Source organism: Micromys minutus (genome assembly GCF_963924665.1).
Source record: "Micromys minutus genome assembly, chromosome: 20".
Classification (NCBI taxonomy): domain Eukaryota; kingdom Metazoa; phylum Chordata; class Mammalia; order Rodentia; family Muridae; genus Micromys; species Micromys minutus.
Window position 1 is genome coordinate 18,743,025 of NC_137955.1, and position 11,713 is coordinate 18,754,737.

Here is an 11,713-nt window from a genome sequence, read left to right on the forward strand (position 1 = left end):
GCCTGTGAGGACTCAGGCAGCTGAACTGCTGTCCATTGGTGTAAGGCTTTCTATTTACTACCTACACTCTCTGTGGCTCTTTCCATTCCATGGCATTCTATGTTTTGTGCTTTTAATTCCATACTTACTAGGACCCCACTTTTTCTTAGCACATTACTGAGTTATACCTTTACGTTTTAAGAAAAATCTTTTTGACAGTTATGCTTGACTTTACATTTTTCATACTTCCTACTCTATTGACAAGTAACAGTAAAGAAACTTAAGTCTTGTGCATGTACATTGTAATGACAAAAACTCTGAAAAATTCTCTACCCCATCTCTTTTTTATATTGGATATATTTTATTTCCGTTTCAAATGTTATCCTCTTTCCCAGCTTCCCCTACATAAATCCCCTATTCTGTCCACCCTCCTCCTGCTTCTGTGAGGGTACTCACACACTCATCCACCCTTCCCTCCCGCCTCACTGCACTGATATTGCCTTACACTGGGGCATTTTGCTTTGGCTGGACCAAGGGCTTATCATCCAATCGATGCCTAACAAGGCCATCCTGTGCTACATATGCATTTGGAACATTGGTTTGTCCATTTGTACTCTTTGCATTGTGGGTTAATTTCTGGGAGCTCTGGTTGGTTGGTATTGTAGTTCTTATGGGGTTGGAAACCTCTCCAGCTCCTTCAGACCTTTCTCTAACTCCTCCGTTGGAAACCCTGTTCTCAGGTCAATGGTTGGCTGTGAACATCTGCCTCTATTTGTCATAATCTGGCAAAGCCTCTCAGGAAATAACTATATCAAGCTCCTGTCAACATAAATTATTTGGCATCAGCAATATGTTTAGGTTTGTCTGGGTTTGGTGGCTGTAAGTGGATATTAGCCCAAAAGCTTGAATTACTCAAGATACAATTCACCAACTACATGAAACTAAAGAAAAAGAAAGACCAAAGTGCAGATGCTTCAATCCTTCTTAGAAGAAGGAGCAAAGATATTTACAGGAGAAATTACACAGACAAAGTTGAAGCAGAGACTGAAGCAAAGGCCATCAAGAGACTGCCCCATCTGGAGATCCAGCCCATCTCTTTTATCATTGTTATCATTACTTACAGATCACACACACACAAGCATGTGTTTGTATGTATGTATACATATATGTATGTATACATATAAATGGAAATCACACACATAATCAGATATTGTCATTTTTAAAAGTCTTGCTATCAAGAAGTTAAGTTTAGGAAATTAGAAAGGATTTATTTTACTCTCACATATTTTGTAAGAGTTTTCCTTTTATTGTTTTTGTATAGATTCTAGTTTTTACTTACAATGTTTTTCTTTTCTCACAAGAATATTGTTTTTATGAGTTTTGAATGGAATGCCTATTAGACATAAGTTCTCCAAGTTTTTTTCATGCTATATTGTTTCCTTCACTCATCATGTGGCTGCTCTGACATTCGAAGACAAAACTTTAACCTGTATACTGGAATACAGACACACCCTTAGTACACATCTTAATCCCAGTGAAAATAAATTTAGTTTCTAGAAGGAACCAGTGGTGTTTGGAAGTGACATCTAACTGGATGATAGTGCAGTCTGTTCTGTTCAGTCAGTTGACTCCAGTGCAGTAGAGTGGAGTCTTGTGAGTCTGTGCAGTACAGTGCAGGTCCGCAGATGCAGTTTAAGCCAGAGAAAAAGAAAGGAGATAGGAGATTAGAACGAATTACTAACGTTAATTTGAGACAAACAGAACAAGTCCGTGAGAAGCTAAGAGAAGCCAGACTGAATCAGTCAGCTTGGAGATGAGTTTGAGCCAGAATAGTTGATTGAACCAGTCAGCTAGAGTTCAGAAAGAACTAAAAAGGATGAGCTTATTTACCATTAAGTCTCAGAGCCTGAAAACATTTTATGTCTAGATTAGATTGTATGAAGGCTAGAAGCTTCCAGGACTAGGCTTAGGTTAGCAGATAAAGGCAGTAAGTTTCTGAGATCATAATTACATCAGGTGAATAAAAATTAAATTCATAATTACTTCACATGGTTTGATAACCTCACACACTTATATAACTCAAGACAAATTGGCTTGGTTGCTACTTGCTCAGAGTAGGCTAGGTCCTTCTTTCTCAGTCATTAATTTTAAAATGTCCTACAGATTTGCTTATAGGCAATTTGATGGAACCCTTTTCTCAATTGAATTGCCATAACTCTAGCTCTTGTCACCCTGACAAAGGAAAAAAAAAAGGCAGCACATCTAACCAAAAACAAAAAAGTAACTAATATATAAATTGGGGCTAGAAACTGAGGTGAGGAATCCAGCCATGTTATTTTGCTTGTATCATTTTGAGGAATGTGGACAACTTTGTATCTTTGGGTTGGAAAAGTAACTGAATCTGTAACAAGAACCTAGAGACCCTGGTACCCAAAGCAAAATCGGCTGCAGGGTATTGCCTCAGGTTACACAGCTGCAAGGACTTAAAAAGCAGTGAGCCCTCGGACAGTTCTATGATATTTTGGAAAAGAAAAGGGTATATTTTGCCCCTGTCTTGAGAATTTGCCTAAGTAAGGTAAAACACAAGGAACTAATTTATTTGGCAGATAAAATTGGAAGGCTCTGTAATATTGAATCTTTGGGCTAGTTATTATTAATAATGTTTATACAAGTTTTCAATAAGAAGGAGTAAATAAGGTGCATAGAATTTTTTACAAATGTCTAGTTTGCAGAGAAAACTAATCCACTTAATGACATGGTCAAATCATATGCTAGGCTGAAAGTGTTAAGGAGATCCCTGTTCTGCATCAGAACATGCTCTCAGGGAAAGACTTCACCCATCAAATCTTCTAACTGGAGCAAGTTATTCTAAAGAGTTTTAAGTCACGAATGCAACAAGTACAAAAAAGCCAAAACAAACGAATAAACAAACAAAAAATAAAAACTTCTGCCAAAGTGATTGTGATTCACGACAGTCAGGATGCATCAAAAGGTGGTAGCCAGACTTGGAAATGGTTTCCACAGCATGCTGGCTTTAATGGTAAAAGGAATGAAGGAGTTCAGGGCTCACTGATTCTTCATCATTTCAGAGAGTGCTGCTGAGACCAGGCAACATGGGGCAAAGGAGTCCCTTGGTGGACCCCTGTGAGAGAAGGTGTGGAAATGAATGCAGCAGGCACCAAGACATTAGAGATGTCAAGACAGTGGGATGCTTACATACAAGGAGTAGGGCCATGCAAATGAGAGGGGGGAAGGTAAGTAGGGAGGGGGGAAGGAGGGAGGGAGAAAGTGGGGATGAGGGAAGGAGAGTAGGAGGGGGAAGGAGGGAGGGAGAGAGAGAGGGATGGAAGATGGGAGAGAGAGAGGGAGTGGGTAAGGAGAAAAGGAGGGAGGGAGAGAGAGGGGGAGAAAGGGAAGGAGGGAGGGAGAGGGATGAAGGAGGGAAGGAAGGAGGAAGGGGGAAGAAAGGAAGGAAGGAGGGAGAGAGGGGGGGAGGGACGGAGAGGAGAAGGGGTGAAGGGTAGGGGGAGGGAGAGGGAGAGAGGGGGGAGGGAGGACATGGAACTGTAGGTATCCCCCCAATGGAGAGATAGTCCTCTTCTTCTTTGGATTTGTAATGTCAAACATTAAAAGGCATGTGAGAAGGATATAAATTTTTTTTTAATTTTTATATGGGTGTAACATTTAATAGATTATCTTGATTTTTACAAGAGACTTTGGGCTGAAAACAATGTTGAGACTGTGAAAGACTTCATGAAAATTTGGTGTTCAATTAAATACATTTTACATTACAGTACAGCTATAAGCAGATAGAAGCCATTGTGTAGAACATGGATGTTTGAGTGGGAAATGACTCTTATTGCCTCACAAATTTAAGCACCTACTTTGACAGGAGTAGGCTATAGGAGCGAAGAAGAGTGGAAGTGGGCTGAGTGCCTCTAATCTCACTGACTTCCTGTACACCGTCTCTGTTTTATGCCTGTGCTCCTAATTGTGAATACACAGCTTTATATTCCCGTACTCATATCTGGTGCCTGCGATTATCCCTCCCTACAAAAATGGGCTTAACTTCTGGAACTGCCAGTCTAAAGAAACTCCTTCCCCTGTGAGCTGCTTTTGATCATGGTGTTTTAGTAGAGTAGCTACAAAGTAACTGACACAGAATAAGGACTTTTCACCAGAATATACTTGGAACCCTCATTTACCTGTTATTTGTTGAATGAATTCCTTAAGCAATAAAAAAAATTGACTAAGTTGAAGGCACTGTTTTGTGAATCAAACACATAATTTATAAAAGTGTTCTTAGCATGGGCCCTGGAATATTAGAAGAGACAGTTGATTGTTAATTTTATTCTAATACTATATTTAATTTGTGAAAAGTGTATACACCTAAAAGTACAATTTAGCCTATTTAGAATCAAAGTAGTCCCTTGTTATAAGTGGTTGCTCTAGGTGCTCATTCTTCAGAGTTGGAATCTAATTAGCCAGTTTATGTTATATATTTTGGTCACACAGCAACTTTGAAAGTACTTTCTTTCACTTCCTTCCTTCCTCTATTTATTGTAGCTTTACTCTGTTTTTTCCACTTACGGAAAGCCATATATTGACTCTCTCCTAGCCAGCATATAGAATTATTATCCATAAATACATCCTGTACATATAATCTGCTTTAAAAATAAATAATTGTAATATTTTTTAAAGAGAAAAGTCATTGGAAACATGTGAGAGGAAGTTAGTCTATAAAAATCTGGGCCTTTTATTAAATACTGACTTTTCACTTCCCTGTGAGAGCATTAAGGAAGGAGTGACCTCATAGATTTCCATTAATGTTGTGACCTGTATCTTCTCCCCCACATTTCTGTCAATTATGAAGACTTCCTTATCATCTTTTCGATATGCTTACCCGGCTTCCTATGCTAGGCTGACAGCTTGCTCACCTCCTTTGGCCTTGACCTTGCCTTTTCATATACAGAAGATATTCAGGCTGTCAATACTAAGAATAGAATAGGGCAGAGACAGTCTGGCTGCTTGGATCTGGGAAATGTTAGCAGCTACTGCAGTGTTGTGTATTCTATGTAGTTATTCACTCTGTTCTTCTGTCTTCAGATGGTAGGAGGCATTCCAGTGCTAGAGAGCAAATGCATATAATTAAAGAGGTGGGGATTTTAATTTTCTCCCTATACCCATCCCAACTCACACAGCTTGAGTATTACTGCATTACTCATTAGGAGTCATGAGCTCAGGCCTACTGGATAGCCAAAGGGCCCAATAGTTAGGGGTGGACAGCTTGGCAAAAAGCCTACATTGCTTCTAAACTTCTGGCTAAATTAACCCAAGCTAGAGTTATATTCTGTATCACATATTTTGAAAATAATATTTTTAAGGTCCCACTCTTATTTGTTCCCATGAGGCTCCATATATATTTTTGCTATTTTTATATTTTTAAACTTTAAATTTAGGAAGCAGTACAAGTGTGTTGATTTAGTAAGTTAGGCTCCAAACATGTTTCAGAAATAACCTCTAGTTACTGTCTCCGTGTGAAGAGTAGAATAAATAATTGTTTATTTTAAATAATTGGGCTTAATGCAAATAAAAGGGAGCAGGAATATTATTATCTAAAAATTGGCTTCCACTTAAATGGCTTTATATAAAATTTGAGTTATTCATAGTCTAAGGGACTTTGAAGTTCTGACTTTCTCCTTAGCAAGATTTAAGAAATATACTTAGTTGACAAAACAAAATCTTGAATTAAAAGTTTCCAAGGATACTTCTTCTTACCACAGTCCTGGTTTTGACAGAGTCTGGCAATTAAATATTTCTGGATGCTGTACTCTGCCTGTTTGATGATGCTACGATCATAGAGAGAACAAGAAAGGGAGAAAACACTGCTTAGAAGAGGAAGAGGAAGAGTCAAGACAAAAGCAGGAAGAAAAGGAAGGATGAAGAGTGAAATAAGAAACATAGGAAGAGGAGAGGAAGGATGGAGAAAGGAAAAAATTCTTCAGTACATGGCAGAAAATAGACACCATTCATTAGGGAGAGATGACACAAAGGCGGTATCACTTGCATCATTATCCCCAAAGACAGACAATACCATGTCACAAGTAATTAAAAAACAATCTCGCTCCTCCCCCAGTCTTCCTTCTTCCTCCAACAACTCCACTTTATTAGAATTTTCCTGTCATTCTGTAGCAACCTCAACCTCATTCTGTGTGTGGCTCACCTTAAAGACATTGATTCTAGCTAGACATGTTCAAACCCAAGACCTAGAATGTCATCACTAATCACTACCTCTATTAGCGTATTAATCAGAAACACCATTGCCTTTGGGGCTAGGATTTTGGTTCGCTTTCCAGCCATATTCTTGCTCTTATCTACACCTTATCAATAAAGTACCAAGAAACATTAATTTTGAAACATGACTCAGATCTGAGGCTCTCCCTTAAAGCAAAGACTTGACTGTGTGAGAGCCATCTTTCCTAATGCTTTCTCTAAAGCAAAGCATAACCATCTCTTCCAAGGCCGTTGCTACCCTTCTTCACTTTGTCAGGTTTGGCCACAGTCATGTATGTTCTCACTCCCTCAATTTAGTTCAAGTAATTTACTAAAATGATTTTACCTTTGACTATCCATTTATCTGATGTAACAACACACACACACACACACACACACACACACACACACACACACTTAGTATTTGTTACTCTCTAATTACTCTTTTTTTACTCTCTAATTTCTCTCCTTAGAGGATAGAGGGAATAAAATAGAAGAATGTGAATATTTGAGCTTTAGAATGAATGTGATTCTTGGCTGTATGACATTGGTAAGAATTTCTTTTCACATTTGAGCTTTGATTATTTACATTACTAAAGTGAAATCATGCATCATTTAAAAATTATTTTTATTGAATATTCTCTATATTTACATTTCAAATGTAACCCTCCTTCTCCCACTCCTATCCCCCCTTTCCTCTCAATTTACTTCCATTAAAGTGCTCCCCCTCCCAACCACCCATTTCACCTCCGTGCCTTGGTGTTCCCCTACTCTGGGAAAATAAGCCTTCTCTGGACCAAAGGCCTCTTCTCCCATTGATGCCAGACAGTGCTATCCTCTGCTACATATGCAACTGGAGCCATGGGTCTCTCCATGTGTGCTCATTGGTTGGTGTTTAGTCCCTGTGAGCTGTGGGGAGTTTGGTTAGTTGATAATTTTGTTCTCATAGGGTTGCAGACACTTTCAGCTCCTTCAGTTCTTTCTCTGTCTCCTTCATTGTGGTCCACATGTTCACTCCCATAGATACCTGCAAGCACCCTCTTCTGTATCAGTAATGGCCCAGGCAGAGTCTCTGAGGAGGCATCAATTTTAAGTTCCTACCAGTAAGTACTACTTAGCATCAGCAATAATGTGTGGGTTTAGTGGCTGCATATGGGGTGGATAACCTGGTGATGCAGTCTCTGAATGATCTTTTCTCCAATCCCCACTCCTATATTTGTCCCTTTATTTCCTCCCATGGATGTTTTGTTCTCTCTTTTAAGAATGACTCAGGTATCCATCTTCTTGCCTTCCTTCTCTTTGAGCTTCATAAGTTCTGTGATTTGTTTCTTGGTCATTCCAAACTTTTTGGCTAGTATCTGCTTATAAGTGAGTACATACCATGAGTGTTCTTTTGTTACTGGGTTACCTCACTCAAGATGATAGCTTCAATTTTCATCAATTTGCCTAGAAATTTCATGTAGTCATTGTTTTAATAGCTGAGTAGTACTCCATTGTGTAAATGTACCACAATTTCTGTATCCATTCTTCTGTTGAAGGACATCTGGATTCTTTCCAGCTTCTGGCTGTTATAAATAAGGCTGCTATGAGCATAGTGGAGCATGTGTCCTTGCAATATGTTGGAGCATCTTTTTGGGTATATGTCCAAGAGTAGTATAGCTGGGTCCTCAGGTAGTATTATGTCTGGTTCTCTGAGGAACCACCAGACTGATTTCCAGAGTGGTTGTTCCATCTTACAATCCCACCAACAGTGGAGAAGTGTTCCTCTTTCTGGACATCCTCGCCAGCATCTGCAGTAACCTGAGTTTTTTATCTTAACCATTCTGACTGGTGTGAGGTAGAATTTCAGGGTTGTTTTGATCAAATCCACAGTCATTAGGGAAATGCAAATCAAAATAACTCGCTCACTTTCAAATGATTGTTTTACCTCTAGATATTAATGGTGTATTCCTGCTGGCTCTGCAGGGATAGCTCCTAGTCAGGGATCTTCAAAGCTCTCTGCAGATGTTTTTATGGCATCTGTACATGCCTCCTGGGTTTCTGTGCTGATGGTGGCTAGTATCTATATAATGTTTGTAAGGTTGCTCTCATCACTATAGACAGAGTACTTTGGGATTTAGAGCAACCCAACCTCATGTTAAAATCTTTAAGTATTAAATAATTTGTATGGTGATATTAAAGTGTATTTTTCTCTTTTTACAATTAGGAATCTTTTCAAACCAGGATAAAATGATCCTCTATGAGACTTTGTCTCAAACTGCAATTTCTTCTATTTTCACCTTCTCCCACAGGCTTCTACCATCCCTTTATTATTTTCCAGTGAGCATTTTCAATTAAACTGTTACACATGAATCTTGAGTGTAAACTGCAATTTAGGTTAGTAGGTCACAAGACTTTCCCATATGTTAAATGTCAGTTCGAATCTGTGGTGTTAGAATGAGGTGAGACCTAGTGGTTAGTTTGAATTTGCGAAAGGCCATTATATCCTTAAGATTTATATTAAAGATTCAGATTATCTTATACTATGGTTTACAGAATAAAACTTACCCACAAAAAGGATCTATATTTTCATACTGCATGTACTTTGCTGATCATCTATTCTTTCTACAAGATGTAGGTGAAAGGAGATGTTGGGATTGTATTGTATATGTTTGCTTGTGACACTGTAACCTTCTGTGTATGCTGTGTAATTTCTCTGTGTGGTGCCCCCCTTTTCTGAAGTTCAGTATCAGGTCTATGTGGCCCACTCAGACCAAAGCTCTGTGGGTTCCGTCCTTCACAGTATACTGGCTATGTCCCATTGACCAACTCCTTTCTTTCTATACTCATTGCTAGAATGACGCAGCTTAGCATGTGTTTCAAACACTTTTTGCTTTTTTGACCTTTCATCATTATTTTTTGTTCTTTGTCCCAAAACACAACCAAAACCAACAACACAAATGACTTCCATTAACATGTGTACCCCTCAATATTAACTGTAACTATTACTGGCCTCAACTCTCCAATCAAAAACACGGGATAGCTGAATGGATTTAGATAAAAATATCCATTTATCTGTCATGTCCAAGAAGCTCAGCCTTAAGCACAGGCACTGCCTTATGGTGAAATAAGGGGGAAAGTTATTACAACAAATATAATCAGGAAGCAAGAAGGTATTACCATCCTACTATCTGATAAGAAATAGACTTTAAAAGCAATCAGAAGAGACAAAGAAGCATACTTCATTCTATGTGTAGACTGATTAATTGGGGAATCACCAAATATACATGTACCAAACTCTTGTGCACCCAATTTCATAAAGAAAATAAATGTAACAATGAAATGAAAATCAGAGATTAACACAAACCAAATAATAATAGAAGATTCCAACATTCCTCTTCCTACAGTAGGTCTCTCCAAATTACAGAAAAACCTCACAATTAAAAAGTTACTTATAGCAAAAAGACATAACAGATGTGCTACAAATTATCCTTCCCCAAATGCCAAAGGTATGCATTTTACTCAGTAGTACACAGAAGTTTCTTTACAATAAGCCACCTGCTGAGAAACAAAATGAAATTTGACAAATAACTAAACTTAAAATAATCTCCCATACCATTTATGATTATTATGCAATAAAATTTAAAGTTATTAACAAACAGAAATTAGTTAACGTTTAAGTACATGGAGATTAAGCAACTCATTACTGAGCAATGGAAGGGTCAAAAAGATATCAAAGAAATAAAAGTATTACAAGATTCAAATATTCACATTTTTAAAGCTCTTGACTGAATTCAGTTTTCCAGTTCATTGTTGTGTTTGTAACTTCACTCAGAACCATGTCCTCTTAGACATCACTTATTTCCTGGATCATCTCTAAGTTCACTGAGCTTTGCTCTCATGTCCACCTTAAACTTCTCCAATTCTTTAACTAAGCCTGTGTAATTTTTTCTTTACAAACGTTGTGTCCTGACGTCCATCTTAGTATTCTTAGCATAATGTAGTTTTGTTACAAGTGCTGACTCTTCATTAGGCTCCTTCTGACATTGTTTCAGGAGAAGAGATAATGACAGCTCATTAGTGCTGAATGGAATCAAAGGGCATTTCATGATGTCCACCAAGGCTGGTGATATGTCAGATGTGGTTCAAACCATGTTGATCCAAATGAAAATTCCAGCATCCTGATTGTCTTGACATTACTCCTGAAAGCATATTTAGACACATTGCCTAATTCTTCTCAGAATGGAAGATATAATTTTCTACTTTGTCTTATACAGAGTTTGTACTCCTGTGAGTTTAAGCTGTATTACAGTGATTATTGTATAAATGTTTTGATGCTTATTTTCCTGCCTTGTCTTTTTGTCAGGGTTTTGGTTGCATTGCTTTTGTTGAGTTGTATTAGTTTGTACTTGGCATTTTAAAGTTTTTGGCTTCCTTACTTTTTATCAAGAGTCTATAGGTGTAAAAAGAAAACACAGGGACATTATTTGTTTCAGTTCATTGGTTCTTAATTTTTAAAGACACTCCTCACACTTATCTCTATTGTCTTAGATTTATTTTATATATAATGACAAAAATTTTAGTCATATGCAGAAAGGAACAGAAACAAATATGTCTTTATTCTCTTCACATTAAGAGAAGAGATGTACTTTCTCGGTTTTTGAACACTTCTCTCTCACACACACATACACACACATAAGCATATGCATATATATGATTATATATCATATATAATCAACTATTTGTTTATTGATCGGTTAAAATAAATGCATAAATATATTTGTGGAATATATCTCAGAAACTTCAGAGTTGTGACACTGCTTTTGTAAATAATGGACGTAAATAGATAGTACTCTGAGGCCTTCACTATACTGCAGACATTATAAAGGAGCAATGTTTGAAAGCAGTATGTATAATTCATTGTACTTCATTCACATTTCCACACTTCCTCTGTGCTCTGAGCCAAGCAGACTAGTTCCTGCCCATACCCTAAGGAAAATTTATGAAATGGCATTTTATATTAAGGAAATGGTATTCTATTCTAAGGACAGCTATATAGGGGCAACATAGAACATTGCCAAGGTATATAGCAATAAAATAGTCCAATAATTGTTTTTTGTAAGACAAGCATTTGGTACTTAAAACATATAAGGATTTATCTTAAACTCTCCAGATGACTGCCAGGGATTTGCCATTTCATTAAGCATATAGGTCAAATATGATGAATTTACTAAGATGGACTTTAATAATGCATTATCATTTTGGATATAATACTTAGAAAGTTCTTTGATAAAGATAAAAAATAAATTGCAACTCTGTCAGCCATCCTACGTAAATGAGTCAAGCCACTCCATTTAGTATTTGATTTCAGAACAGTTGCAGGGTAAAATTTGAATTTTAAGTGGTATGTAATAGAGAAAATGTTCATGAAAGAGATACTGAATGGGAAGATGCTGAAAGATGTTTTATAAAAAAGAGAAGG